We start from the raw sequence: 26,113 nt of genomic DNA, 5'->3' as shown, positions 1-26,113 counted from the left end.
AGAGGTGTTTCTATATTGTAGACTACCACTCCGTTTTTCACAAGTATTGTTTTATTTTAATTTGCTTAAATTACAAGATCCTTAGAAATGCCCACAAGGGAACAAGGCAATCTCTTACCCTTAAATGTAGCAGACAAGGCATTTTTTTCAACTACAGTTTGGAGTACTGTATCAGAGTCACAATTTTCAGTTCCCTGAGTCTGAGGATGTTAATAAAACACCAGGTTCTTTCTACTAGATTTATTGGAATGCTAGAAGCAGAGCCTGAAATGCAGCCCTGCATGGTATGTATTTCTGCTCTCCTCATTTTAAGTGGCACTGCCAGCTGAAAGAGAAACCTTGAAATTATATCTGCAAGCCAGCAGGGCAATTCACACCAAATCCTTCAGATAGGGTAACTGTTCCTGCCTTCAATCTGCCTTTCCCATATTTTTACAATCTTCTCTGAGAATGCCACTGGCTGATGATACTTTGCCTCTGCTTTTAATACTCTTATGTGCAAACTGCACCATCCAACATCACTTCATAAAACCAGCCTCTTCATCCTTGCCAAATCTAGCCTTAAAAAGAAAACTAAATTTCAAAATCTTGGAGCTAGAATCAGTGTGTTGCAGATATTTTCTTTAAAGAGATAAATATAACTGGGCCACTGATTAAACTAGTGATAAGTCAAAATAAATAGCAGAGAAAAAGAATAAAAACAGGGACTTTAATATTTTTTCAGGTTAAATTCTGAATAAAAAAACAAAAGCACTAACATCATCCTGAATAGCCAATCAGCCCACATAAAACAAGGTAAAAGGCCTTCAGCTATTTGGCATTCATTCCATTGCTATTTTTGCTCAGAATACACATTGTGACACTTAGTACAACCCTCTTGTTCTATGGCACCATATTTAACTAAAGAGCAAGTAAAAAACGTTGCTCCATAAAAAGTCTATGATGACTTATATGGGGGTGGTGGTTTAGTTGCTAAAGTCATGTCCGATTCTTGCGACCCATGGACTGTAGCCTGCCAGGCTCCTTTGTCCATAGGATTTCCCTGGCAAGAATCCTGGAGTGAGTTGCCATTTTCTTCTCCAGGGTAGTTTCCTGCCCCAGGGACTGAACCCAGGTCTCCTGCCTTGCAGGCAGATTCTTGACCAACAAAACCACCATGCAGCAAAGTGAAACAGCTGCTTTCTCTTATTCCCAAACTCGTTTTATTTCTGAAGAAAGGCTAAAAACACAACCATGTCAGAATTATTTATTTTAAATTTAGAAACTACTGCAGTGATATTTTAACAAAAGAAAAATCTACTGGCAAAGTTTTCAACTATCTCTCAAATCAAAAATAATGAAAAAGGAAACATCATTTCTGGCATTTTCTACCAATTGTTATACTGTCCCATTAAAGCACTTGGTTTTTCAAACACTTCAGCTAGTGTTTTCCTGAGTGTAATTTCACAGAAGAAAATACAGAAGAGCACATTGCATCCTCTCTTTGTCTCGGAAACTTCATTTCAAGATCCTGATTTCAAATCATGTAATACCATAAAACAGTCTGAGCTCCAAAGAACTGATGCTTTCGAAATGTGGTGCTGGGGAAGACTCTTGAGAGTCCCTTGGTCTGAAAGATCAAACCAGTGAGTCCTAAAGGAAATCAACCTTGAACATTCTTTGGAAGGACTGATGCTGATGCTGAAGCTTCAATACTTTGGCCACCTGAGGCAAAGAGCCAACTCATTGGAAAAGACTCTGCTGCTGGGAAAGATTGAAGGCAGGAGGAGAAGAGGATAAAACAGGATGAGATGTTTGGATGGCATCACTGACTCAATAACCATGAGTCTGAACAAACTCCCAGAGATAGTGAAGGACAGGGAAGACTGGAATGCTGCAGTCCATGGGGTCAAAAGAGTCGAACATGACTGAGCAACTGAATAACAACAACAACAGATGAAAAGAAACTTGTATTAAAGTTTAAGTGTATAAAGAAAGCATCTGGAAGCATGGGCCAGTATTTGCAATGGGTAAAAGAGCAAATAAGATGGTTTGGTTTTCTGCTTGGTTCTTGCTTCCTTTCCCAATGATGATACCTTCCTGAAGTGTCCTACTGGCAGTATTTAACTTCACACAGATATTAAAGGAGGTCTGGCCTGCAGTCCTTAGAATCTTTCCATTTAGGGTCGAACTGGGTTCCTGTATGAGTACAATTCGGTTGTTTCTAGTTTGTAATCTAATGAGAAAAGTGGTTTTTCTAGCACATTTTCCCCTGCCCTCCCCTTCAATTTAATTCCTTTTCTTGGGCCTTAGAAACAACACCACATGATAATAACTATTATTAGCGATGGAGAGCAAATATTGTTAAAACACTGAAGGTCATTTAGGGAAAAATGTAAAGTAATCTGAAATGTGTAAGCTTTTAGATTGTCATTTTATGTGGATGCTTAAAGATACATATATCGGGTCTCCTAATGTATATACAGTCAAAATCATGAAACTGAACACTTCCTGAACAGTAAAAATTTTTTACTTGAAACATAATTTTATTTTGTATTGAAGACATTTTTCCCCTGAAGCCTAAAATATGTTTCTGTTCATATCTCTCTATTCTATGCTGTAAATAATCACTGTCCTGATTTTACTGAAAGTTTTCCTAAATATGTTCAAGTGGTTTTAGAAAAAAATACTTAGGAGTATAAATTAGGAGAGAAAAATTCTGAAGATTATCATTTTGTGAACCCAGGGAAAGGAATTTCTGGGTATTTAAGTTGTTTTAAAATGTACAATCAGGAGCATTGGACATATTTGCAATTTTAATAAAAAGATAGTCTTGCAATATAATTATCACCCACGTACAGTGTGACAGGCCATTATAGTCAGGTGGTCTGAGGGAAAGCTTTCAGTCACCTGGAAACCTGGGCTAGGTGACTATAGCCTCAGATGCTGTTCCACCAACACCCTTCAGTAAGGGCTCCTTTTGGAAGCCTGGGACCCTCTGGGACCTGGGTACTTCTGTTTTCTACAAAGTAGGTCCTTGAGGGTAAAACCTTCAAAACATCAGTGTCAATGTCCCTTGAAAGTGAAAGTGTTAGTCACTCAGTCATGTCCAACTCTTTGGGACCCATGGACTCTAGCTCACCAGGTTCTTCTATACATGGAGGGGCTTCCAAGGTGGCTCAGTGGTAAAGAATCCATCTGCCAATTCAGGAGACTTGGGTTCGATCCCTGGGTCAGGAAGATCCCTTGGATAAGGAAATGGCAACTAACTCCAGTATTCTTGCCTAGAGAATCCCATGGACAGAGGAACCCAGTGGGCTACAGTCCATGGAGTCGCAAAGAGCTGGACATGACCTATCCACTAAACAGCAACATTAACAGCAGTGAGACAATAGCAACAATTTTATTTTTGATCTTTTTTCTATTTTCTAAATATTCTGCAACAATTGTTACTACCATGTAGTAAAAAGAAAGAAAAGATAGGAAGATGGAAAAAAGAAGAAAAAAACCCCAATAACTCACGATCATAATATTTTGGAATCATTTTTGAAAAAAAATTTTGAACTAACTCACCCATGTTTATAATCTCTGCAAGTGGAAACATTCAGTCTTTATATCTGTTATTATCATTTCTCTTACCAACTGTATTAAGTGTGTCTGTGATCAGAGTTTTGGAATCACTGTGCTGTGCTTAGTCACTGAGTCATGTCCGACTCTTTGCAACCCCATGGATTGTACCTGCCAGGCTCCTCTGTCCATGGGGTTTCTCCAGGAAAGAATACTGGAGTGGGTTGCCATGCCCTCCAGGGGATCTTCCCAACCAAGGATCGAACCCAGGTCTCCTGCAGTGCAGGTGGATTCTTTACCATCTGAACCCCCAGGGAACCCCTTGGTTGTTCAGTTGCTCAGTCATGTCCGACTCTTTGTAACCCCATGGACTGCAGAATTCCAGACTTCCCTGTCCTTCACCATCTCCCAAAGCTTGCTCAAACTCATGTCCATTGAGTCGGTGATGCCATCCAACCATCTTACCCTCTGTCCCCTTCTCCTCCCAACTTCAGTCTTCCCTAGCATCAGGGGCTTTTCCAATGAGTCAGTTCTTCACAAATTAGTGGAGTTTCAGCTTCAGCATCAGTCCTTCCAATGAGAATATTCAGGATTGATTTCCTTTAGGATTGACTGGTGTGATCTCCCTGTAGTCCAAGGGACCCTCAAGAGTCTTTCAATACCACAGTTCAAAAGCATCCTTCAGCATTCAGCATTCTTTATGGTCTAACTCTCACACCCATACATGACCATTGGAAAAACCATAGCTTTGACTATACAGACCTTTGTTTGCAAAGTAATGTCTTAGGAATAAGTAGAGAACCCCTACTTATTCCTAAAAGGGGAATGATGAACTAACAGTATATACAATCAAGAAAATCTATTGTCTTCTAAAAAAAGAGCTTGCTTTAGTGCATATTTTATAGAGCTCTGTTCTGTAAAGTCAATATAAATTTATTTGGGGGTAACCAGGGTGCCTCAACTCACTCCAGTTTTCTTGCCTGGCAAAAATTCCATGGACAGAGGAGCCTGGTGGACCACAGTCCACGGAGTTGCAAAGAGTCGGACACGACTGAGCACTTGTCAGCAGCAGCAAGCAGGGTGCCTAAGGGAGAGACTGCATCGCTGAAGTCGCTTGGGCCTTACTTGCACTTCTGTTTGTGTTCTATTTATCTTCTGACCTAACTAGGAACCAGCTGGTAGAGAACACAGGAGTTACAAGAAAATAAACAAACACCAGCCTGTTAGTTAAATAGCAGACTCAGGTCCTCAATTTAAGTGTTTCTTGTTACCAGCTGTGTTGAGCATAAAGGTCTAGAGGCCAGTCAGGAGTATCTGGACTCAGGTTAAAATTCATTCACGTACTACTGTTTTATTTGTGTGTTTGTCTGCTTAAATAATATTTGAGGAACTGGAGAAATAGACCGAATTCATGCATATTGAGCATTTACATTTTCAATAGTTAAGTCATAGACATATGTTTTCCTTTTTAAATTGAATAAAAATTTTCTAACATGCTCATAAGGAGAAACAGGTTCATTAGATAAGCAGGAAGGGGATGGGTTTTGCTCTTTAAACAAAAAGCCAACACAAATAAAACTGAGAGAACAGTATGCTTTTCAGATAATACTGAGCTAGAGGATCAAAAATATAAAGGTGTGATATTCTCAAAACAACAATCTCCAATGGACTTTAAGAAAAACAGTAAATTCTTCTACTTATTTATATCTTTCTTTGGACTGTGACTAAACAAACGTGTGTGTTTGCATTATTCCTACTCTTTAGTTGGGATACTATTAGAACTCCAGGGTTATTTTTGGAAGCTAAATAAAGTTTGAATACACTAAATTATATATTTATGGAATGAATTCATCTTGGTTGGCTAAAAATTTGAGAAACATGATTTATTCATTCATATAGAAATTATAGTAAAAGACGTTTTATGGATTCTATTCAATTCCATTCTATCATGAAAAAAGACAATATTTTTTAGTTTAATCTATTCAAGAGGAATAATCACATTTCATCTTCTGTTTAAAATTTAGAATGAGTTTTTGTTTAAATATCTTAATATTAAAGAAAATTTTATATATATATATAGCTCCCTCAATGATATACTGTATGTGTGTATCTATCTACTATCTATCTACATAATGCATACACACATTCCAACCTTTATCCATATGTAGCATTTTATGTGGTTATTGTCATAGTTCATTTATAAATTTTTAAATACTATTTCACTTTGAATATTTTATAAGCATTTTCCTTTTATCAGGAATCATCAAATGAGATACTGCAAAAAACAGCAAAACACTTTCAAATTGTAAAATATATAAATAAAATTATTATTTCATTTGCTGTTTTCAACGTCTGAATAATGTTCTTTTGCATGGTATAACACAGGTTATTTGTATGTTACTCTATTTGGAGGCATAAACTTAGCTTTCAGGGTTTTCTTTTTAGTAAATTGTACTACCCACTACTAGGAATATTTTTGTTTTTCTGTAGATTTCTTTTTTCAAAGCCTTAGAATGAATTTCTAGGAAAAAGGATCGCTATGTTAAAAAGGCTAATCTAATTGGGAGCTTTATTCTGATGGCAAAAAATTAGCATATATGAATTTTAAAGTACCTCTTTTGGGGACAGAATGTGAGTGAATGAGCACGTTTATAAGTATTGTTACAAATTATTTTGGATACTTTAATCCATATATCATTTGTTTGTGTTCTGATGGTTCAGGTTGTTTGTACAAATTTTGTAACCAGGCTTATTTTTATCTATAGAGCAAGGACAGACATTATCCCAATAAAACATTAGATACCAGCTGGTGCTGATCCCCTCTTTCATTTATACATGAGGATAAGTTCTAAGTGACTTCTTATACATTCTATGTCACCCAAAGAAACCACTGCAATTTTTATTTGATAAATTCCATGTGTGGATCCTTTGAAGGTCTCAAAGCACATCTTGCAATATGAAAAGTATCATTAAAATTAATGACGGAGGAGAACAGCCATTGTTTCCATGTTGCAATTCATCAATCACTTATTCACAGTAAGAGGCATATTTAAATTTACTCACATTTTACATTTTAATAGTTGCTTTAAAACTGTATCTTGATACTCATTCAATATGTTCACATAATTTCCATATTATTTAATCTAGAAACAATAGAGTACATTATAACAGTGAAAACAAATTTGTTAGTCATATATAAATTTGCTTTACTAAATTGAACTTATCCAACTATATCAATAGAGCATTTTTAAGGAATTATACTTAAATGAGGCAGGAGTTTCATCCTTTTAGCCTACAATAAAACACATTAGAAGTATATAAAATAGAAGGATTAACACTGGTATAATTTTGCACTGACTTCTTATTCACTTTTCTTGTCTCCACCATTGCACTTTTTGACAAGGGAAACTAGAGAAATAAGAAGAATCTTAGCACCACCAAGAATTAGCAGCAAATGGAGAGGTGTCCTTGTCTGGTAGAAAGAGAACAGGAATGGGAGGCAGGGGAAGTCTGCTACTTGTTGACTGAAAACCTGGGCACATGACTTTCCCTCAATTTCCTTACCTGTCTGATGACACTCCAATAAGACAACGGATGCTGAGATGCCATGTAAACTGAGAATCTAAGGAGTTCCTATCAGATGTTAATCTGTGCTTTTTTATGAATTCGGTGTTGGATTTTTGTTGATTTTAAAATGAGCTCCATGGCTTTGACTGCTAGGCAACTATAAATAATGACACAATATAAAGGTCTATTACCAACCTTTCCGTTCACACCAACAGTCATTCATAAAGCAAAAGATAAACGAGTGATGCGGACAAACTCAAGTCGTAAGCATTTCCATGAAGCTTTTCAAACTGGCTAAATGGCGGTTGTCAAAATATTTCTTCTGATAACTACTACCCTTCACATGTCCCATGACATCTCCCATTAAAACAACGAAAAAGGAATCTTTATAGCAACAATCTGTTGTGACGAGGCTATTGTGACACTTTGAAAAGGAGGGGAAGACGAGGATAAACAAGTAGGCACAGGCAATAGTGGAGGTAATAAACACCTCTCCCTCAACAGGGGATCAATAAATGTTAACCAGCTGGAGAGAAGAAAACAACCCAAAGAAAGATTTCACAGAGGAGGAAGAGGACTCAGCATAGGGAAGAAACCTAAAACAGGAGACCTATTTCTCTCTAATGAAAAGTTATAAATTACCTGAAATTAGTTTTCACTTTCTCACAAAGTTGTCAATGCTAAGGTCATAATATTAGAAAGAAAAAGGGATCTGCGGACATCTAATTGAGGCTCTTTTGATGATAAAACCAATCACCTCTGTGGTGGCATTGAATGTCTCTTTTTCTGATTTACATAGCAACCCAATTAGGCTAACTCCTAGAGAAGGATATGGCAACCCACTCCAGTATTCTTGCCTGGAAAAAACTCCCATGGACGAGGAGCCTGGTGGTTGCGAAGAGTCAGACACTGACTGAGCAAGTAAGCACAAGCATGAAATTAGGCTAAAATGAACACGAAAAGGAAAAGAGCCCACAAGACACCAGAAGTTTGTGCTTTGCCTTCTTCATGTTTCTGAGAAAAAAGAAATTAATTAGAGGGTAAAGACTTAATGCATATAATCATTTCCATTTTACAGATAAGGAAAATGTAGCTTAGGAAATCAATACCACTCTGTCATAATATTGATATCACCCAACAAGTGGTCAATAATTCTACATTTTCTTAGGTCTAAATCAAGGAGGGATATAGGCACTTGGATTTTAATAGCCAAGATAATGGGAATATCAGACACAAATCATGCTAAGAATTGAAACAAACTAGCCAACTGGGGCAGATCTCAACCTAGAACCAGAATCTGGGGTACAGGGCCATGATTTTGTATTAAATATCTCAGAAAAGTCTCTACATTAAAAGGATTATTTTCACTGTACTATTTATACTTGGCTTTAATCACATGATAACATGTGAAACTCTTAATTCCAATAAAATGAGTTATGTGCAAATTATAAAATTATTATTAATTTTAACTTAAGTAATAAATTAACTAAGTAATAAATTATTACTTATTATTTATCAAATAAATGATTCAATAAATTTTCACACCTGCATTCTATGATGACTTCTAACTTCCATCCACCTACTTCTCTCTTAAGGATATAGTAGACACCTATCAAGTAAGATCTGCTTTACTATTTAGGTAACTTTCACTTTAAGGAATTGACCATGAATCATAGATATGAAAAAGACTGTAGGAATTTTACAACCGAGGACACTGACACCTTCAAATAAAAAGTCTCTTGCTCAAAGTCCCATAAATACTGAGCATTTGACTCTAGCATATGAAACAGCATGGGATTCTTCATTTGGTTGTTATCCCTACTTTACTACGAAGTTTTGTTTCATGATTTTTACTCAAGTAGTTAGGTCTTTTTTCCCTATTGTTACAGATCCACTGCCCCAGATGGTCAAAAAGAGGCGGTTTACAGAGAAATCTAAACAGACTCATTCCCTGTTGCTCCTGTCCTCTCCTCCTATGTGAATGTTGGGCTCATTGAGGTCTACCAAAGTGAAGGTGTCAGTTGCTCAGTCATGTCGGACTCTTTGCAACCCCGCAAGGCTCCTCTGTCCATGGAATTCTCCAGGCAAGATTAGTGGAGTGTGTATCCATTTCCTTCTCCAGAGGATCTCCCTGACCCAGGGATCGAACCCAGGTCTCCTGCATTGCAGGCAGATTCTTTACCATCTGAGCCACCAGGGAATTCCAAGGTATACCGAGGTGATTACTATTATGTCATAGACTTTGCAGTGAAGACCGACCATGGGTATTAACTCACCCTGATATGAGGTAGTTGTACTAAAAAGAAAATAAAGCAAGAAGAAGGCTCTCAAAGAGTAGAAGAATCAGATTTTTCTGGCATTCTGACTAGGTCTAAGTTGACAGGAACACGGAAAATGCCTAGCAAGTCAGTTGACTGACAGTTCGTAAGATAGAGCCTCCTACTTTGAGACAGAAAAGGGTCCATGCTGGAACTGAAGCCAGTCTCCCTGGAGAACAGGTGATTCATGGCACAAAACCATGTGTGTGTGTGCTTAGTTCTCAGTCGTGTTCGATTCTCTGTGACCTGATGGACTGTAGCACGCCAGGCTCCTCTGTCCGTGGGGATTCTCCTGACAAGAATACTGAAGTGGGTTGCCATGCCCTCCTCCAGGGATCTTCCCAACCCAGGAATCAAACCCAGGTCTCCCGCATTGCAGCAGGATTCTTTATTGTCTGAGCCACCAGGGAAATAATTGCTTGTTATTTTCCTTTATTTTCTCTGGGATCCTTGTGAGAATCCAGCCTTGTATCAGGTGTTTTATTGGCTGTAATTGGACTGGCTGTACTGATAAATTATGAAAGCAAAAGTCTCTATGAAGTCACCATGGGATGACTGCAAATAGCTCATAAAAACAAATCTCCTGAAGGGAAAAAACGCTACAGGAAGTCAGGCGAAGGGAATGGGAGTTACACGTCTCCATGTGAGACTCTCTGACATCTTAAAGATCATGGGTTTTATTGTTAGGGCTGGGGATAGTTTTCTTAAGGTAAATGAAGATATTTTTGGCTGGAGGAAAAATCAGTTTCAAGTTCCAAATTTTCTGTTAGTTTTATCTAGATTCTGAAGAAAGTGTGAATTAGTTTTTTGGAACTTAATAGATGCCATAGAAAATAATCTTAAGTTTAAGATACTGCTTTCAAACTTAAAACTCCCATGAACTGACATCTGATAGAACAGCCAGGTTTACTTTATATAGCTATTACTATCCAATAATCATGTTATGAAGAAATATGAAAATCATTTTTTGAAAAGGTGAGAAATTCTCACTTGGAGCTCTGATCCTTATTATTAAAAATACAATTATTATAAAAGAAAATACTAACTATGTCACCAGCTTTTATTTCTCTAGACAGAAAGTGATATGAAAATATCACAGAAGTGATATGAAAATATTTGAAAAAAATGCTAAAATCAATTTTGCATTAATGCATGTATTGATTTTTCTCTAGCTCCTCCTAAAGATTTTGAACTTATTCATGTTATAATAAAAGATGTGAAGATTTTCTCTTTAATCAGTAAATACTTGCTCTTAATTCTGGCTAAATCTTCATCATTAAAATTTTCTACTTTTACTATAATTATCAGTGGGATAAAATGATAAATATTTAAGTAGTGTAATAAGAAAAAATAAATTTTAGGCTAAAGGCATCCTAGAAATTTTGTTCTGTAGATTAAGTAGCATGAATATAAGGAGTGGAGATGGTCAGTAATAGGGTAACATCCTTGCCTGTCAAGCCAGTGTGGACTGGGAATTTCAGGTTTCTGACTAGGACTCTCTATGCTTCAAGCATGGACATCACCAGATGGTCAATAGGGAAATCAGATTGACTATGTCTTTGCAGTCAAAGATGTGACTGTGTATGGTCAGTAAAAACAAGACCTGGAGATGACTGTGGCTAAGATCATAAGCTTCTTATTGCAAAAGAGCATGTATGTTTGCTCAGTCGTACCTTACTCACTGCGATCCCCTGGACTGTGGCTCGACATGATCCTCTGCCCATGAGATTTTCCAGGTAAGAATACTGAAGTGGGCTGCCATTTCTTCCTCCAGAGGACCTTGCCAACCCAGAGATCAAATGTGTGTCTCCTGCATCTCCATGGAGATATTAAGAGAATATTTTGTGTAATGAAGGGCACAATAAAGGACAGAAGCAGTAAGGACCTAATAGAAGCAGAAGATATTAAGAAGAAGAGGTAGCAAGAATACACAGAAGAACTAAACAAAAAAGGTCTTCATGGCACAGATAATCATGATGATGCGGTCATTCACCTAGAACCAGACATTAGTGATCAGTGCAAATAAATAGAGGAAAACAATAGAATGGGAAAGACTAGCAATCTCTTCAAGAAAATTAGAGACACCAAGGGAATAAATATTTCATGCACAGATGGGCTCTATAAAGGACAGAAATGGTCTGGACCTAACAGAAGCAGAAGACATTAAGAAGAGGTGGCGATAATGCACAGAAGAACTACACAAAAAAGATCTTCACCATCCAGATAATCACAATGGTATGATCACTCACCTAGAGCCAGACAGCCTGAAATGCGAAGTCAAATGGGCCTTAGGAAGCATCACTACAGAGAAATTTAGTGGAAGTGATGAAATTCCAATTGAGCTATTGCAAATGCTAAAAGATGATGCTGTGAAAGTGCTGCACTCAATATGCCAGCAAATTTGGAAAACTCAGCAGTGGCCACAGGACTGGAAAAGGTCAGTTTTCATTCCAGTCCCAAAGAAAGGCAAGGCCAAAGAATGCTCAAACCACCGCACAATTGCACTCATCTCACACATTAGTAAAGTAATGCTCAAAATTCTCCAAGCCATGTTTCAGCAGTACCTGACCCGTGAACTTCCAGATGTTCAAGCTGGTTTTAGAAAAGGCAGAGGAACCAGAGATCAAATTGCCAAGATCCGTTGGATTATCAAAAAAGCGAAAGAGCTCCAGAAAAATATCTATTTCTGCTTTATTGCTATGCCAAAGCCTTTAACTGTGTGGATCACAACAAACTATGGAAAATTCTTCAAAAGATGGGAATACCAGACCACTTTACCTGCCTCTTGAGAAATCTGTATGCAGGTCAGGAAGCAACAGTTAGAACTAGACATGGAACAAAAGACTGGTTCCAAATCGGGAAAGGAGTACGTCAAGGCTCTATATTGTCACCCTGATTATTTAACTTATATGCAGAGTACATCATGAGAAACGTTGGGCTGGATGAAGCAAAAGCTGGAATCAAGATTGCCAGGAGAAATATCAATAACCTCAGATATCAATAACCTCAGATATCAATAACCTCACACCACCCTTATGGCAGAAAGTGAAGAAAAACTAAAGAGCCTCTTGATGAAAGTGAAAGAGGAGAGTGAAAAAGCTGGCTTAAAGCTCAATATTCAGAATACTAAGATCATGGCATCTGGTCCCATCACTTCATGGCAAATAGCTGAGGAAACAGTGGAAACAGTGACAGACTTTATTTCTGGGGGCTTCAAAATCTCGGCAGATGGTGACTGCAGCCATAAAATTAAAAGACACTTACTCCTTGGAAGAAAAGTTATGACGAACCTAGACAGCATATTAAAAAGCAGAGACATTACTTTGCTGACTAAGGTCCATCTAGTCAAGGCTATGGTTTTACCAGTGGTCATGTATGGATGTGAGAGTTGGACTATAATGAAAGCTGAGCACTGACGAATTGGTACTTTTGAACTGTTCTTGAGAGTCACTTGGACTGCAGGATCCAACCAGTCCATCCTAAAGGAAATCAGTCCTGAATATTCATTGGAAGGACTGATGCTGAAGCTGAAACTCCAATACTTTCGCCACCTCATACAAAGAACTGACTCATTTGAAAAGACCCTGATGCTGGGAAAGACTGAAGGCGGGAGGAGAAGGGGACGATAGAGGATGAGATGGTTGGATGGCATTGCCAACCCAATGGACATGAGTTTGGGTAAACTCCGGGAGTTGGTGACGGACAGGGAGGCCTGGCGTGCTGCAGTTCATGGGGTCGCAAAGGGTCAGACACAACTGAGGGACTGAACTGAACAAGGTAATGCACAAAATCCTTCAAGTTGTGCTTTAACAGTATGTGAATGGAGAAATTCTAGATGTACAAACTGTGTTTAGAAAAGGTAGAGTAACCAGAAATCAAATTGCCAACATTCATTGGATCATAGAGAAAGCAAAGGAACTCCAGAAAACAATCTACTCTTGCTTCACTGACGACCCTAAAGCTTTTGACTCTGTGGATCACAACAAACTGTGGAAATTTCTTAAAGAGATAGAAGACCAGACCACCTTACCTGCCTCCTAAGAAACCTGTATGCAGGTTAAGAAGTATCAGTTAGAATCAGACATGGAACAACTGACTGGTTCCTAACTGGAAAAGGAGTACATCAAGGCTACATATTGTAACACGTTTATTTAACTTCTATGCACAATACCTCATGTGAAATGTTGGACTGGATGAATCACAAGTTGGAGTCAAGATTACTGGGGAAATGTAACAACCTCAGACATAAAGATGATACTATTCTAGTGGCAGAAATTGAAGAGGAACTAAACAGCCTCTTGATGAGGGTGAAAGAGGAGGGTGAAAAAACTGGCCTAAAACTCAGCATTCAAAAAACTAAGACCATGGCATCTGCTCCTATTCCTTCATGGCAAATAGAAGGGGAAAAGTGGAAATAATGACAGATTTTATTTTCTTGGCCTCCAAAATCAGTGAGATGGTGACTGCAGCCATGAAATTAAAAGACTCTTGCTTCTTGGAAAGAAAGCTATAACAAACCTAGACAGCATATTAAAAAGCAGAGACATCACTTTGCTGACAAAGTTCCTTATAGTCAAAGCTATTTTCAGTAGTCATGTATGGATGTGAAAGTTGGACCATAAAGAAAGCTGAGTGCTAAAGAATTGATGCTTTTGAACTGTGGTGTTGGAGAAGACTCTTGAGAGTCTCTCGGACTGAAAGGAGATGAAGTGAGTCCTAAAGGAAATCAACCCTGAATATTCACTGGAAGAACTGATGCTGAAGTTGAAGCTCCAGTACTTTGGCCGCCTGATGTGAAGAGCCCAGTTCAGTTCAATCACTTAGTCATGTTTGACTCTTTGGGACCCCATGGACTGCAGCACGCCAGGTTTCCCTGTCTATCACCAATTATCGGATTTTGCTCAAACTCATGTCCATTGAGTCAGTGATGCCATCCAACCATCTTATCCTTTGTTGTCCCCTTCTCCTCCTGCCAGCAATCTTTCCAGCATCAGGGTCTTTTCCAATGAGTCAGTTCTTCACACAAGCCCAACTCATTGGACACAACACTGGTGCTGGGAAAGATTGAATGCAAAAAGAGAAGTGACCAACAGAGGATGAGATAGTTAGATAGCATCACTGATTCAATGGACATGAGTTTGAGCAATATCTGGGAGATAATAGAAGACAGAGGAGCCTGGCATGCTGCAGTTCATGGGGTCATAAAGAGCTGGAGATGACTTAGTGACTGAACAACAAGAAGTATATGCATCAACCATATAAACCAGCAGCCAGATCTCACATCTGGGTAAACTCTCCTCTAGGATGAGGAATAATGCAGTAACATATGCTAAAGGAAAGGCAAGCTTTCAAATTTACATAGTTGAAAAATTTTTATTAAAAATACTTTATAGCATTTGCAATTTAGTATCTTAATACAAAGCCTTTTTGATCCACACTAGTTATAACTCTAGACATCATTTCAAGTGCTACCATTTTTAATTACCAATCACTTTCCAAGAAATACATACATATCAAAGGATCTCATAATTAGAGAAAATGCCAGTGGCCCTGTAGTTCAAATTTGTAAAGTGAAAGTGTTAGTTGCTCAGCAGTATCTGACTCTGCAGTCCCATGGACTGTAGCCTGCCAGGCTTCTCTGTCCATGGAATTCTCTAGGCAAGGATACTGGAGTGGGTTGCCATTCTCTTCCCCAAGGGTTCTTCCCAACCCAGGGATCGAGCCTGAGTCTCCTGTAAGCAGATTCTTTCACCACGTGGAGCACCAAATTCCTCCTTACTCTTAAAGTATGGCTTGAACAATATTTTTTTCTTGCTCATTATAACAGACCCTTAATATCAGAAAGGTTCCAAACTTTTTATGAATATGGAAATGTTTACACTGATATTATATATCATGAAAATTCACTCATGAATAGGAAAACCCACCAAGTAAATACTGAGAAGGTATTGATTAATAAATACATTACCTTCATACTTTCTCCTCTGTGTTAATAATTATTATAACACACATTTCTGTATGACAGTTTCTCAAATTACTAGTGAATTATTTGTTACATAGCTCTATAACTAAAAGAGAAATGACATTCTAGAACATTTTTGTCTGACTGGGGTGAGAGAATGAAGTGCTGGTGTTTAGCTAGCTTGTGGTAAAACAATGTAATACTTTCATTAAACTATTTATTACATTTGGAAAGCAGAGCGCCAGTAGGATAGGTGAGGTAATAGAGATTTGAGGACAAATGATTTTCTCTATATCATTAGCAAATTAAGTTGTGCAAAGAAAATCTATAAAATGGGAAAAAAAAATGAGGCATAAAACAGCTGCCTGACCTGCCCAGAACATTCAGCTACATTAAGCAGGGGAACCATGAGAAGTAACGCAGGTCATGTTACCCTACAGTCCATGCTGCTGATGCCAGTGCTGTGCTGGATTATGCATTTTGCGGCATATTGATGCATATGCCTCTTGCTTTAATTACGATCAAGAAGAAAATGGATAGCAGGCTATTAGCACCATGACCTTGGAGGACTCGAGCATTCCTCAAGATATTACCCCTGTTATTTCACGTGTGAAGAAACCGAATCATACAAAGGTTAAGGGCATTGCTCAAAGTCAAAAAGCTATTTTGTGCTGAAAAATAAAGACGAAGGAGATATTATCTAACAAAATTGGTAATTTAGTTATATAAAAGGCAAAGCTGACATTGTAAAATAAGTTCAGTCATAATGTCTGCTATTTATGGAGTGTTGATTATTTTTCAAGGACCTTATGTACATTTTTATTATTCTCCCAACAGCCCTGAAAGGTAGATGATCATTTTATGATATAATCCTCATGTTACAGATGAGGAAATTGAGTCTCAAAAATGCAAATAGCTTGCTTGCCCCAGATTACACACACACATAGCAGATGATGAATCCGGATTTGACTCTGAAGACCACACTATTTTCAAATATAACTTTGGGGGACTCCAGTTGATATTTCAATGCTGGAGGTTGACTACGGAAAGAAATCCCATAGCTGGGCACATCAGTTCCTTACCATCTGTCTCGCCTCACTTCATTTTGCTGATCCTGTTCTACTTCTTATCAGTCCTCAGGTCTGGAAAACCCCATCCATGCCATTTCACTAAAATCTTCATTTATCATCTAAGCTTGCCTCATCAGACTATTTTGTGGGCCAGAAGATTTACACAACAAAGAATGTTAGAACTATTTACTGAAAGTCCTGAAGTAGATCCTATGCCCGAAAACTGGGGAGGGGAGTGCCAAAGAATGTTAAATAAACATTTACATGTATAAGTATATTCAGTTCCATTGAATATATGGAACTATATATTCATGTTGTGTCTGACTCTTTTTGACCCCATGGACTTCAGCCCATGGGTTCTTCTGTCCATGAAATTCTCCAGGCAAGAATAATAGAGTGGGTTGCCATTTCTTTTTCCAGGGGATCTTCCTGACCCAGGGATGGAAACTGAGTCTCCTTCAGATCCTGCACTGCAGGCAGATTCTTTATTACTGAGCCATCAAGGGAAGGTTTTGGAAGTGACTAACCCTTGAATGGAATAAAGTAACTGTTTTTTATCTGGGATACTTATTTGATGAATCACATGAATAACTCATTTACTGGCTTTGTCATTAATACTTCGATATGAATCTCTATATAACTAGCCATATATGATTACTTCTTCTCTTAATTTTATATATTTACTATCAACTCTATTAAAATGGAAGTACTTTTTTTGAGGTTAAAACTTTTTTATTATTATTATAAGCAGAAAGTAAGGTATAAAGCCAAAACTTGAACTGGAGAAGACTCTTGAGAGTCTCTTGGAGTGCAAGGAGATGAAACCAGTCAATCCTAAAGGAAATCAACCTGAATATTCAATGGAAGGACTGATGCTAAAGCTGAAGCTCTAATACTTTCACCACCTGATATGAAGAGATGACTCACTGGAAAAGACTCTGAGGCTGGGAAAGACTGAAGGCAAAAAGAGAAGAGGGTGGTAGAGGATGAGATGGTTAGATAGTATCATCAACTCAATGGACATGAATCCAAGCAAACTCAGGGGGATGGTGAAGGACAAGGAATCCTAGCATGCTGCAGTCCATGGGGCTGGAAAGAGTGGGACATAACTTAGAGACTGAATAACAATAATAACAAGCAGAAAATAAGGGGTAAAGCCAAGACTTGACCCCATGACCGCCTGTCCCCAAGGCTACTTCCTTCCATTCTGCTATGATGCTTCCATGACACGCACTGAGTAAGTGTCTCCTGTGTAGGCTCTATCATGTCAAATTACGTCTCTCCAATTTCAGCTACTATCTGAGCAAGTGAACAAAATTCCTTGGCTCTTGTTTTCTCTGAACATGATGTAAGGGGATAGGTTACAGAGATGAAAAAATATTTAAAAAGTTACCTCACTCTGTACTTTTATTTGCTGTACATACACTGCAGAATGATATTTTATGTAATTATCTCTTTCATAATTGTCTTTTGGGCATTAATATTCTTTTAAAATATAGCCTTTTGTTCATTATCTTTGAATTAAGAATACATTTTCCATAACTTTTTTCTATTATCTATCCTTTAGTAAACAAAAAATCTCAACTGTTAATATATTCCTCTTATAAAAAAATGATAAATCTTTAAGTGGTTCATTAAACAGATATAAAATCCTCCTTTTAGCTGTTTCTTCTCATTTTGGAATATGTTGCCTATAAAATGCTTTTGAATGATCAGTTTTGTTGACTGTACAATATTTATCCTTGAGGTACGTGATGGTTTGGTTATGTGGACTGGCTTGTTGTTATTCATTTAAACTTCTTTCAATACCTAATTGAGATATACCAAATTATTAATGATGTTGTCAATGGTGGCTAAATATAAGTCAAGAAATGTTTACAGTGATGACTGAAGAAACTATTTTCTATCTTGCTTGTAAAGATATTAATGGAATGCCCTTCTGTCCTAAACCAGTTAACCCTGGGGCTGGTATATCCCAAAACTTCAACAAGGTATCAGTAATGACTTTCTATCCGAGGCTTATGAAAGATACTCATCTTTGCTGTAGGTGGGAGGAGTTAAACAATTGATTCTGCAATGATCTCCTCTATGACTTCCAGGAAAGCACAGCCTTCACTTCATGTGTAACAAGAGCTTGTTCTATGTCCACGGATTAATCTTCCAAATCACCTATCTTCCCTCATCATACAACACATTTTTTTTTTTTTTGCTTTACTCAACTGCTTTTCCTTTTGGATCTTTTTCTCTCATAATTAACACAGATGATTACTACCATATGGACATCTGAATGACGGAACAGGGATGGAAAGTATCATTCAAAAATCTCAAACAAGACTGAAGAAGAGCTGCTGTATGAGGGCCAACTTTCTTTCATTCTAGACTTAAAAGTTCACATTCTCTAGAGGATTTCTCTTGAGCTTCCTTCTCTCTGATAATTTTCAGAAAATAAAATATCAACAGAGGCAGCGGGAAGATGGAGTGGAGTTAATACCTTCGAACGTCTGGACATCTAGTTTCAGACCACCTCTCTCTGGGGAAGGCTAAGGAAAGCTGGCTACTAACAACATACTTCTTTTTTACCTGAAAAAAAAAACTTAAAATACTTTCATCTGAGGCAACTGAAGTAGCATCAGAGACAATAAAGTGTAACTGACGGGTTCACATTAAACCAGTAAAGGTTTATGGGGAAGAGGGGTTTAAACAGCTGAACAGAAGCTGACCTAGAGAAGAGCACTACCACTCAGAGGTGAATCTCATCACCTGCCTGGATACAGTCTTGGAATGGCAGGGTGCGAAAATGCCCAGTCACCCCTAGGACTGAACAGTGGGAATTCTGCCTTATATTGATGCCTGCTACACAATTTTACTGAAAAGATCATATTGAGGGGCTTCTCTGGTGGTTCAGTGGTAAAGAATCTACCTGTCAATGGAGGAGACATGAGTTCAATCCCTGGTCTGGGACGATCCCACACACCGCGGAGCAACTAAGCCAGTGCACCACAACTTTTGAGCCCGTGCTCTAGAGTCCACACACCACAACTACTCAAGGCCACGTGCCTTCTGGCCTGTGCTTCACAGCAAGAGAAGGCACCACAACGAGAAGCCTGTGCAGGGCAACTAGAGTAGCCCCCGCTCACCGCAACTAGGGAAAAGCCAGTGCAGCAAGGAAGACCCAGTGGTGCCAAAAGTAAACAAATACATACGATTACAAAAAGATCATGTTGAAATAAACAGCATAGTTTGGGGATTGGAGGAAAAATACAAAAATGCTGGCATGTCCAGTCTTTCATTATAAGAAGAAACAAACAACTATATAAAACTATCAACAACTAAATAAAAAATATGCATTAGTTAGGAAAAAGTCCTTCTGCTCCCAAGAAAGACAGATCAGCATTGCGTTTATAAATGTCCACAGAGGGGAAAATTGAAAATTGTCTAGGGGTGCTGGGATGGGGTTTGGAGGGAAGGAAGGGGTGATGTGGAGACAGAGATTAAGAGAAGGACTTAGGGTCTCCCCAGGTGGTGCTAGTGGTAAAGAAACCCCTGGCCAAAGAAGGAGATGTAAGAGGCATGGGTTTAGTCCCTGAGCTAGGGAGATCCCCTGGAGAAGGAAATGGCAACCCACTCCAGTCAGTATTCTTGCCTGGAGAATCTCATGGACAGAGGAGTCTGGTGGGCTACAGTCCAAAGGGATGCAAAGAGTCAGACACAACTGAAGCAACTTAGATTAGAGGGATAGGGACCCATATGCTGACCTCAGAGTAAGAAAAAGCCGTTGGAATAGTGGGGTTTGAAATACCCCATGGAGATAACAGGACCAGAGGAGAATGGTGACTTAGCAAAGCTCTGGCTCCAAGGTTGGACAAAGCCATCAGTGACCTTGGCACAGAAGCAACAGAATCATCCATCATCAGGGCACTGTGTGGCTTGGGCATTGATTATTTCAGCCTGGTGTAGGTTAAAGACCTGAAAATCCTTTCTCTGAAATTTTAACACAGCCCCTGTTTGGAGGTGGGAAAGATGGGAAGAAGAGGAAAAATAATGGCTAAGGCTGAATTTATATTTCTTCACTATACTGGTGACTTAAATTTCAGAGTTTAGTTTAAGATGGTGAGAGAAACAATGAACTGTTAGGCACTGAGTCAGTTGTGGAGTAAAAATTATACTGTGACAAATATTTGTACAATCTTACAAAATACAAAAGGCTTTCTGGCTTGAAGATACTGATTATTACTTGGAAATAGCTTTCTGACACCAGGCCTCTCTGATTTGGGTAAAAGGGTAAATATAGCTGTTCTGCTGCTGCTGCTGCTGCTGCTAAGTCGCTTCAGTCATGTCCAACTCTGTGCCACCCCATAGACCGCAGCCCACCAGGCTTCCCCATCCCTGGGATTCTCCAGGCAAGAACACTGGAGTGGGTTGCCATTTCTTTCTCCAATGCATGAAAGTGAAAAGTGAAAGGGAAGCTAGAGTCGTGTCCGACTCTAGCTACCCCATGGACTGCAGCCTACCAGGCTCCTCTGCCCATGGGATTTTCTAGGCAAAAGTACTGGAGTGGGGTGCCATTGCCTTCTCTAGAACAGGCTAATACAGACCTTCTGTCAAGTTAAACAGCGTATCACAAATGTTTTTCTCTGCCACCTGAAAAATGCTTTATTCAGATTGACCCAAAGATAATTAGAATTGGCAAAAAGCTATATGTAGCAAAACCTACCTATTTTGAGACTGTCATGAGCTTTCTCTTAATTATCTAATTCTTGAGTTTCATTTTATCCCCATTTTACAAATGGAAAACTAGAACTAGAGATTGTGTGTGTTTGTGTGAGTTAGTCACTCAGTTGTGTCCAACTCTTTGCGACTCCATGGACTATAGACAACCAGGCTCCTCTGTGCACAGAATTCTCCAGGCAAGAATACTGGCGTAAGTTGCCATCTTCTTCTTGAGGGGGGTCTTCCCAACCCAGGGATTGACCCTGGATCTCCTACATTGCAGGCAGATTCTTTACCACCTGAGCCACTAATAAAGACTCAACTAGAGATTATCAAAGTAAATTTATGAACATAATTATCATTTAAAGAGAGAACTGGTGAAAAATCTTTATTTCTTAATTCCCATTTTTGTGTCTGTCTTAAGAGATAGCAAGGGGTTATGTAGCAACCTTCTCTTGAATTCCTAATCCATCCCCCAGAAAAAAACAAAAGTTACATCCATAGGGAACAACTGTTACACAATAGATAATGTCATCTGTCTCAGGCATGTTAGGATTGTTTCCTAAAGCCTTCTCTCGAATGAAATGAGAAATAGAATGCATAATTTTAGACCATGCATTTCATGACTTTCTAACACTACTGCCAAATGCAAAATGTTTTCAATAATGACCCTGCCACACACTGTAAGCTGCAATGAACTTTAGCTTTATTGGCAGAAAGCATTGCTTCCTTGCTAAGAAGTATGTGAGAGTCCCCTAGATGCAACTTATCCCTGAATCTACTTCAAGCTTCTCCTGGACTCCTCACCTTAGATCCGAGGTAACCAAGACTGATAAAGTGCAACTGGTTTAATCTATCACGCTTTCCAGTCTGTAGGGAAACTTACTTAATTGGGAGCCATTAAACTGAATCATATTGGAACAAGTTTAGTTTCTAAATCCAGAGTTCCTGTTTGCTAAGTGTTAAAGTGTTAGTGTGTTAAATCACTCAGTCATGTCTGACTCTTTGAAATCCCATGAATTGTAGCCCGCCAGATTCATCTGCCCATGGAATTTTCCAGGCAAGAATACTGGAATGGGTTGCCATTCCCTTTTCCACGGGGTCTTCCCAACCCAGGGATCAAACCCGGGTCTCCTGCATTGCAGGCAGGTTCTTTATCAACTGAGCCACCAGGGAAGCTGAAGAACCAAGTCAAACAGGTTCTTAAAAATCTAGTCAAATAAAGCAGTTGAATGGGGGTAGGCTGCTGGTATGAAACAGAGGAAATGTTACATGTACAAAAGAGGGTAACAGTGTGTCTGATGAACACATCTTTAATCTGGGATTTGTGGATTTAGCATGAATTTCCCAGGTGGCTCAGTGAGTAAAGAATCTGCCTGTGATGCAGGAGCCTCAGGAGACAGGGGTTCAATTCCTGGGTCAAGAAGATCCCCTGGAGGAGGGCATGGCAACCCACTCCAGTATTCTTGCCTGGAGAGTCCCATGGACAGAGGAGCCTGGTGGGCTATGGTTCATAGGGTCACAAAGAGTCAGACACGACTGAAGTGACTGGGCAAGTACACATGGACTTCAAAGAGTCTATGATGCCTTGCCTGAAATTGGATCCAAGAGTCTGTGATTATCTGCACAAGTGAATTTTTCTAGGGAGATTATCCTGACTAAATTTCCAGATAGGTTTGTTGAGGACAGCTGTCAAGGGTTTGCCACTGCTCGGTTGTGGCTGACCTCTTCTTGAAGCTCAAAGCTGATCAGTGCGACTCTACGTGGAGCATGCAAAGTTAATGAGCACTAATGGGCATTAACAAAAGGCCAAAGGAAAAATCTCAAACTCAGGAAATTTACATTTTAATGCAGTGGCACACCTGAGCAAAGTATCTCAAATCATAAAGCCTTCGCTATTAACCCTACACAGCAGGGGAATCATCTGTGAGCAAGACAAATCTTAATATAATCCCTAATCAACACAGCAGAGGAGAGAATTTCACATCTCTGTCTTCCAGATGGTGCCGTTTTATCAGAGCTTCACTTCTTGGTATGCTCAGTTAATTAAAGTCCTTACTGTTTGTTAATGGCAGATTTGTGCAGCAAAAATGACTCTGAAACAGATGTCGGCAAATTTGTCAAAGTGGCTGGATAATCATCCTGACTGCTCTGAAGGACCATTCCATTTCACCCACACCCAGACTTTCACCTTTGAAAACGGAGCAAGGGGAAGGGGTAATGGTGGAAAGGGAAATAACAGCCAGATCCTTGGTCAAAGTCATTCACTTTGCAAGGAATGATCAGTAACGAAGGCATTTCGGCAGACAGTTTCAAATGCAGAAGTATCAAGATGATATATTTTTATGAGACTTTGCCTACAAGTTTCACTGCAGTCTCCCTAATCAACTTGCATGCACACTTGCTATAAACTTGCAGCTCAAATAAACTTCTATCTCATATCTTTGTTCCTGTTTTGTCAGCCTATGTCTGCAACTATAATGGCACCCTATTATAACCAGAGATTAAAGGAAAAGGGAATAAGGAGAAGCCAGTGATTAACACAAAAATCAACCAAAGCTACAGCAGGTAACTTGTCTCTCCTCTAAAGCTCTGTGGATCTTTGAACTCAAAATTGCAGAAGGGGAGTTTGGAATATTGTTTGTCCTTTGGCAATTTTCAGAGCACTGAATATAGTGAATGCTTCCAATAGGAAAACACAAGAAAGGGTTAGAAAACACAGTGTCATTACAATAAGATAAAATAAAACAGTTAAAAAATATAAAGCCCTGTACAGATGCCACATCTTTTTAAAAATTAATTAATTCTGGTCTCTCAGAAATGTATCACTTATGATGTAATATATAATGATGAAAAAATCTTTATCTGGCCTAGTAATTTGATTTGCATTTCTGAGCTGCCTAATCCAAGTGCACAGGCATGTGTGTGTAAGTGTGTGTGTTTTAAATAAACCAAAATCACTTATATACTGTTTGGTAGTATTACCTAGTTCTTTTAAAGAAAAAAACAAGTTATCTCCTTTATGTTAAAATATAATGTGTTTTTTTGTGATTCATTAAATGTTTGCTTTATATAGAATTTTATATCTAAATTTTGCATATGATATATTTCAGTATATAGTTAGTAAAATTATTGATGGGTGTACAGGAAAAATGTTATATAAGACCTATTGTAAAGATGAGAAAGAGCTGCCTTGAAGAAACATGGAATCATTTGTCAAAGTTATTGGGGCTGAACAAAAACCAGGACTCGAGTGGCTTCCATATCAAGCTTTTCTTTTTTTTTTTAAATTATATAGCACATCATAATAAACTTCACAAAACTTTAAAAAAATTTCTTAACTCTAACAGTACATATAGTCCCATTCCATAATATCCTATTTAAATAATTTACTTATTTATAAAAATATTGGGTTGGCCAAAAAGTTTGTTTGGGTTTTCTGTAAGATATTTCTTCCTGTGATTGGGAATAGAGCATTTACATTTATAATAAATAAAAATGTGTGAAAGTAGTAGGAGCCTCTTCAATAAAATTATGCAAAGAGTCATGGCACACTGTTTTCAAAGTCACTTTACATGGCCCCACAGTAGAGGGCACGGAGAAACTCCTGTGAGGTGAAAACTGCCTTTCAAATAACCAGCCTGGGAAATGGCAGAGGGATATTGTGGCTGTACATTTTAGAAACATAAAAATCTCTTAACTTTTAAAAAGTTTTGGGGACAAATTAAACTTCAAGTCCATGAAACAAAAGGAAATATATGCGAACACAAAGATTAAAAATGTAAAGGGAAAAAGGCAAAATGAGCATCATAACAAAAGATACACAAATTGTTCCAACGTGCAGGTGTGAAAGTATTAGCCTAGTTCTCTGATCTAGTGAAGATTTCCCACCTTTCCTCCCCTTCACCCCAACAATGGGGAGGAGACCTTGAAAGGGATCCATCATCCATCTGTCGTAGACAACAGATAAGCTCTATTTTAGTTAGGAAAATGTTATTAGTCATTAAGCACACTTGCCCATAGTTCTAGCATTTTCTAGTATTTAGAAAACTCTGCTCATGGGAAGCTCGGCCAGTGGAGAAGGTGACCACTGGTAACCATGGACTCCCATAGAAGCTTCACTCAAGCACAGAGCCAGACCTAGACGTTTCATCTTAGTATTCTGAAGTTTACAAAGTACAGGGCTAAACACGGCACGTTCCAACTGTGCATCAGACAATTCATTCATCTTCACATATAACTTGTTTTTATCTTAACCTAGTATTTTCCCTAATTATTGTTCTGCAAATACAGAAACAGAAATGAATAAGTGCTAAAATAACTTCCATGAACTTTGCTAAAGATCTGGGAATTCCTAAGCAAGTTAAGCCAATTCAGACCCCTGCTTTTTTCATTTCAATGTGTTGCCTATTAAAACTATCTTGACTTTCCATAAAAAAATATTCTTCAAACTGAACATTAGCTACTTTAAATCTAATTGTTTTGATTTTTTTCTATTTAAAATTAAGTATTATTAATCTTTATTTACCATTGATAAGTCAATAATCATAACGTTTGACTATTTCTCTGGACATTTCCACATTCAAGTCTTAAGTTGAACTCTTTTAAGTTTTCTGTTGCTTGGAGTTGAGCACATGAAAAGCCAATCCTAGCTCAAAACTCTTTCTAGCTTTAAAACATATAGGCAGTGGACTAAGAGGAAATTATTTTATTTGAAAACCTTTCAGTTCAGTTCAGTTCAGTCGCTCAGTTGTGTCCGACTCTTTGTGACCCCATGAATCGCAGCACGCCAGGCCTCCCTGTCCATCACCAACTCCTGGAGTTCATTCAAACTTACATCCATCAAGTTGGTGATGCCATCCAGCCATCTCATCCTTTGTCATCCCCTTCTCCTCCTGCCCCCAATCCATCCCAGCATCAGGGTCTTTTCCAATGAGTCA

At 38.5% G+C, this 26,113-nt stretch overlaps 1 protein-coding gene across 3 annotated transcripts in view; it reads right to left on the bottom strand.

Annotated features, from left to right (window-relative positions):
- ARHGAP24 (Rho GTPase activating protein 24) overlaps positions 1 to 26,113 on the bottom strand; it is a 549,762-nt gene that overhangs the window by 171,298 nt on the left and 352,351 nt on the right. The gene's annotated exons all lie outside the window — the stretch shown is intronic.

The sequence above is a fragment of the Bison bison genome, unplaced genomic scaffold (assembly GCF_000754665.1).
Source record: "Bison bison bison isolate TAMUID 2011002044 unplaced genomic scaffold, Bison_UMD1.0 scf7180017864228, whole genome shotgun sequence".
Classification (NCBI taxonomy): Eukaryota; Metazoa; Chordata; class Mammalia; order Artiodactyla; family Bovidae; genus Bison; species Bison bison.
This window is presented reverse-complemented; position numbering and strand designations above follow the sequence as displayed.